This window comes from Lactuca virosa, chromosome 1 (genome assembly GCF_052849685.1).
Source record: "Lactuca virosa cultivar CGN04683 chromosome 1, Lactuca_virosa_CGN04683_v6, whole genome shotgun sequence".
Taxonomy (NCBI): domain Eukaryota; kingdom Viridiplantae; phylum Streptophyta; class Magnoliopsida; order Asterales; family Asteraceae; genus Lactuca; species Lactuca virosa.
In genome coordinates, this window is record NC_136426.1 from 325,213,929 (window position 1) to 325,220,728 (window position 6,800).

Below are 6,800 nucleotides of genomic sequence, written 5' to 3' on the forward strand. Positions count from 1 at the left end.
ACCACACAAACACTCTCAAGGCTCAAACACACACACACACAAGCTCTAGAACAGAGGTTAGGGCACTCTTAGGGTTTTCTCTCTGGAAATGGTGGCCAGAAATAAGGCCATCATATCCCTTATATAGGGGACTCACCTCAAATTAGGGTTGCACTCTGGGCCTAGTACGACCAGCGTACTACGTGGTCTCCGCATCACATTCACGCTGACGAGTACGCTAAGCGTACACCTCATGTACGCCCCGCGTACTCGTTTTTCACTCTTTTATAATAAGGACCAAAAATGACAATAGCTCAATAGATCAAGGTTATCGAAGTATACATGGACTCGGGATGTTACATTTTCAAGGCCCGACGCCTCTGTGGGCGGAAAGTTTGGGAACATGGAGTCAAGAGCAGGGTCAACCCATGCCATACAACGGAGACATAAGTTTCTACAACCTGAGCTAGGGAGGCTCAGCAGACAGATTCCTACCAATTCTGGTCCACAAGGTTGCTCGAAATGAAATACAGGGTAGGACAGCCATCAACTGAATCATAGAGGTTGATGCCAATGCGGTAGTTAATACGGTCCGCATTCGTCGTCTTGAGGATGCTCCCGAGAGAGCTACGAGAGACAATGAGGCACTACTACAAGAACTAGCGGTAACCCGAGCCGAAGCCATAGAGCTCCGAGCACGCCAAAGTTACATGAGAGACTCCTGCTAGATATGGAGCGTCAGCTGGCTGATTTGAGGGTTCGCCCGAGGGGTACCCGTCGCCAGTAGGAAATGCTCTGCTCATCCTTTCTTTTGGTTAAAGGAATAGCCTTCTTATCTATGCTATAAGTATCACTTTTCCCTGTAATTTCCTGCTTATCTTAAGACCTTGAACTTTCAGTCTATTAGGTCTTTATGCTGTCAAAATTTTCTCATCCTGGTTTGATGTAAGACCTACTCCTAGGTCATTTTCGCGAACTTATTACATCTTTAATACCAGTATTATTGACAGATATCTAATCTCATGGGAAATCTTTATCCAAATGCTTTCAGCCTTCTATTGCTAAATCTCTAATTCAATCATACATTCATCTGTTATGTTGGGCTTGTTAGATTAGTGTCTAATCCCATAACTATTTTGGTATGTACTTGACCCGATTGCGAGCATGGTCCTTTTGGGTTGCCTTCACCAAAGCAACTTGATAGAATGATTTATGGAGAAAGAGATTAATTATGATTTATTAATATATTATATGAATAATATATTAAGAGAGAAATCATATTATTTAATTAATAATAGTCAAGAATTAATCAGAATTAATTTTGTGGCTATAAGACATTAATTAAATAAAGGGGACTAGAACTGTCAATTGTGTGATAGTTGGATATTGGGCTAATGGACTCCATAGAGGATGGAGTGGACGAAATCTATGGGGAAACCCATTAGAATTCGTCCAAGGCCTTTAAAGGAGGAGTCCATGGGCTGCTTAGGGCCTAAGCAGTCAGATTAGGGTTTACTAGTTCAAAACCCTAATAGCCTCACATATTTAAGGACCCCTAGGGCACCAAAAACGTGGCCAACTGATTCCTTAGGGGTTTCTAGACGTTTTTGGTGTTCTCTCTCTCTTCCTTCTTCATCGTTATTGCTTATGGTGTTTGTGACTCCATTAGAGGTGTGACATTTGTGACAATAAGCTTTCAGAATCCAATTACAAGAAGGAATTGAGATTGTTATTGCTACATAACAATCAAGGTAATATCTAAATCCTAATTCATATGTTATTTGATTATCACATGCTAAATCTAGGGTTTATGGCTTTGGATGATTATTGCATGTTCATTACACAAACTAGATCCAAAGCTTTAGGGTTTGCATGTACACAATAGGAATGTTGTAGTGCTTATAACCCATCAGTGGTATCAGAGCCTAGGCTGTTTGTATGATGATTTTATGCTTAATTGTTCATTTCTTGCTTGAAAATCGAACTTTTTTGGGTTCTGACTGGCAGACTCGACGAGTAGGTCCTACTCGACGAGTCCAGGGCTTTGGTGCCGGGATTTTCGAACTCGTTTTTCTTGCCAAAATCCAAACTTTTAAGATTGGAATGATTATCCTCATCAAAATTGATGGATTTTGTTAAATATGGTTAATATAGGATTATTATTAGTCAAATATTTGACCTAGTAAGTTTGAAAAGTTTCAATTTACACCCCTTAGGTTTTATATTTTATATTTGAACTTTAAAAGTTTTAGTTTTGAAATTTAAATATTTAAACCCTAATATTTTGAAAGGTTTCAAAATTTGTCCTCGAGTTTTGGAATTTAAATTTTTGATTAAAAGGTTAATTTGGAAATATTTAAAGTCTAAACCCTAATGGTTTTGAAATGTTTCAAAACTTGCCCTCAAGTTTTGGAATTTAAATTTTTGATTAAAAGTTTGATTTTTGAAATTTTAAATTCTAAAACCCTAGTTTTGAAAAAAGTTCAAATTACATCCTCATGGTTTTATTAAGTTAATTAAAGGTATAATTAAAAGAAAGTTAATAAATCCATAATGATATGGTTTATATTTAATTTAATTAAAAGTGTAATTTATAAAATTAAACCACCTAGTATTTTTAAAAGTGTAAACTACACCCTATACTATATATAACATTAAAAGTCTAATATTATATATGTATAACTTAAACTGCTAGTCTTACCGTTAGTAGGCCTCATTCACGAATCCAATCTATAAGGGGGGGTATAAGGTTATGGCCTATAAAATGGCCGTTTAATGGGTGTCCACTCTCACCCACCGCTTCCTTGATTGGTGGAGGTTCGTTAGCCGAACGGGTAGGATAGGGCAAACCCTATCCTCATTAAAAGTATAATGAATAATAAAGTAAGTGAATGTTTTACAAAATTCCCAATCTTAGTTACTTTAAGAAAAAGTGAAATCGATGCAATTCCATGGAATTACACTTTGTACCCTTGTCGAGACAATTAGTGGAGCATGTGTGGTAAACCGGCACACTAAGTTGGGTTTGGCATTGGTAGCGAAGGGTGACTCGATGTTTGTCATAGATCGATGGAGCGTGTGTGGTTAATCGGCACGTTGATTAGGAGACTGTAAGATTGAGGGCACCACGTACATTCACATGGTTATTCACACCTTATTTGTGATCCTCGGCATCCCAGTCACAAATGAAGGGCATAACCGAGATTAAACATGACATTGAAAAGTTCAATGAATCTCAAAAGATCTAGGAGTTTCAATTCATTTAAAACTTAACCTTCTTTTCATTTTTCATGGTGGAAATTGGTAAATCGTCATTTACCTACCTTCAAATGTTCTGCGAGTTGGATTACGGCATCCCCCTTCCAATTTGTAGGATATTGTGTTGGGTCCTAGCCTTAATATCTCATTTGGGTGTTTTATTAAGGACTCAATCAACTAAACTTGAATTTTCTCCCGTTTCATAGATGTCAAAGTCTGATAACTATGGTCTTCCTAAATCCGTTGGAAAAAGTTTTCCACTTGAAGATGATGTTTCACGATTATATTGTGGAAATGGAAATCATGCTTCATTTCCTCCACCTCCTCCCATAATTCTCCCTGACCCACGTGTTCGAAGACTTGAAAAGTTCAAGGTCACTCAAGCCCTATTGGCAAAAGACACGAAAATGGAAAGTCTATAAGTGCTCATGTCTTGGATAAAAGGTTACATATTGATAGATTGGGATTGATGGGTAAAGGAAGTTGGTTGTTGACTTGGTTCCTCAGTCACTTCCGAATCATATGGTAAGTTCGTTAGAGAGTACTATATGATGGACCACGACATGACCCTTATTGATTTGACTTATTTGCTTATTGCTGCTGAATTAGAAATGATTTGGCGCACTGGTCAACAAATTTGTCTGGTAAATCAATATCCCAACCCTCTATGGGCAATGGTAACATTGGAAGTCCAGAAAAGTTTTCTCTACGCAAGAGAAAGGCTGAGTCTGAGATAGTCCCGTGTGCCATTCCAGAGAGTCCATATGTTTCTACTGCCAAAAGAAGGGGCATTGGTTACGAAGTTTCCCTGACTACCTGAGAGATCTAAGAGATGGGAGAGTCAAGATGTATGACTCTGCTTCAGGTAAAATCCACTATCTAACACGATTAAGTTCCTATTTGGAGATTCTTAATACATGATGTGATAATATTACATTTCGATATTTTGAAGGATCGAAGAAAGGAAAGGAAGCTTAAAGGAAGGAGCAAGCTGAGTCTGATCGCGAAGAAATGGATTTCGATCGCATGATTCAAGGATCAAATATTTAAGCTACTACTTTAGAGTTAGGATAGATTGCTAAGTAATATTTACATAGTTTTCATTTGTAATCGCATTGTAAGGACAATATTTTTCCGCAATAAAATAAATTTTGATTTATCTTATTTATGTTTCCTTGCGATGGATTTTATGAAAATTGGTGTTTGAATGGTTCTATTGTTAGCAATATTGTGAATGGATTTGATTCTTAGTTATGTTATTTGTGGTAATGTCATAAATTTACCAAATGAGGAAAGATTCTCATCGCCCAAGTTTCAATTGGACAGAAACTTGGAATCATGCAACTGGTATTGTGTGATGAATGAGAACCTTCGTATTTGGAAAATTGAGACTAATTCCTTGTTCACATAAGTATGTGAGTCAAGTGAATGACTATGAGATCTGGTACACAATGTTGTGCACTAGTCAAGTCCACCACAAAGAACGATAAAATGTTCGTCATGATTTACTAAAAGATTAGTAAATATGATTATACTTAAAAGATTAAGTATGATTCTGAATCATTGATAAGGTTTCAATGAATAGCGGTACGAATAAGAAGAATCAATTCGGCAGAAAGATAAAAGGTTCTCCAATCTAAGAAGAAGGGCGAGTACTTTTGTATCGTGTTTTATGATCGTCTTAAAGATTATAAGAACCATATTACAATTCATCCTCTAAGGACATCTTGGTGTATTAGTATGGCTATGAAGGGGAATGGGAATTGTTGAAATGGTTAAGTCAATAAGACGAATCGTCCTTCGTACCAAAATCAATTCTTAGAGTCATACTCCAAGATTGTGAATTGAGTGACATAATCTTAAGTAGGAATGTTCTCACACAAGCACATTTTGGTAAGTTGTGATGTATTGGATAAGACAAAGACCGACTAGTACCAAATTGTGTGTAGGTTTGTCTTGATAAAGACACACACTGACTCTTGAATATTTGTTTTGTCAAGAAATGTTTCTTGATAAGAGAATCTTATATGTCAAGAGGTCAGTGGGAGTCTAAAGATCTTGAAAATTTTCAAGAACAAATCAAGAAGTAAACCTATTAAACACTAGCACACGACTTGAGGATTGTAACCTATCGTGTTGACAGATTCTTGTTTCCGTGCCATTCCAGTTTGGTCAACTATGCATGTGAGTTCTATGAGTTCTTAATGGATTGCATAGGGGCAAGGCACCTTGATCAATGGAAAGTACATTGAAAGATAGGGGTGAGTTGATCAATAACTTGGAAGCAATGGTGGGACCCTTGATGGCAAGAAATTAAGAATGAACAAGTTATGTCCATAAGAGTTTGAATTTGTCACAAACATTATCTTACGATTATGCTTATGACAAATTTGCATGGATAGGAACACATGCACCATAAAATCTAAGTGTCATAAGGTTTCTCTCCTTCATGAAAATGATTGTGAGGAAACACTTTCACTAAGAGAGATTTTAAGGAGATAGTGATTATGTAAATTGCATTCTCAAATTCGATTATGATTACGGCATCCCTCTTCATAGTTCGAATTGTGAGATTTGGCAGTTAGTCTGAACATTTAGGACTTAGTAATATAAGTTCTGAATTAGTTTAGACACACATGTGAGCTATCTAAGGAAAGGTGTGTGAATTTGAGAAGCTTAGATAAAGGCTTATCGAAGCACATCGTATTGGAAATATGAACTTAAGAACTTCAATAAGCATTGTTTTCTAGAAATTCAGCTGATTTCTGAATACATGTCAAAGCTAGTGGGACCATAAGTGGTATGCTAGTAAGGAGATAATCATCATGTTAGTGGGAGCATGATTATTATTGCAAGTTAGCAATATTAATTATAGAAAACAAAAGTTTCCCTTTGCAAAGTTGCATAGGTTGAAAAGTTGTTTTGCTATAATTAAGGGAGAGAATATTCTACTTCGTTTCAAATCTAAAGGTTTAGATCGATAAATTTTGATCAAATTTAGTCAAAAAGATATATGAATGTTATGTTAAAAGGATTCAACGTAAGAGAATTCTATATATGGAAATAATTGTTGCATTCTCACACTCGATTATGATTACGGCATCCCTCTTCATAGTTCGAATCGTGAGAACATGGCAAATAGAAATAGAAATATTATAGCAAAAGACTGGTAAAGTATCATGTCGTTGTAATATTCAACCGTTCTAAAATTTTCCAAATGCCTAGGGCATTAAGAGGGAAAGAGGACTAGAATCGGATTTGACTGAATTAGTTAGACAACTGTCAAGGATAATCTAAGGTTCGCCAAGGATTAGTTACTTTTGGACAGTTAGAAGTATAGTCATGGATGGACCATATTGACATTATTATGAATAAATAAGATTCTATTTAAAATGAGTTGTCATATGGAAATGTTTCCATATTGGGAGTTGGACGTTAAGAGTTTATGTCTAGATTAGAAACTTTTATGCAAGAAGGATGTTCAAAGGAATGTACTTTGAATGTGAGACTTCACATCTATGAAATTGTCTTGTAACAATCTCCAATAGAGCATTTTGTAATTT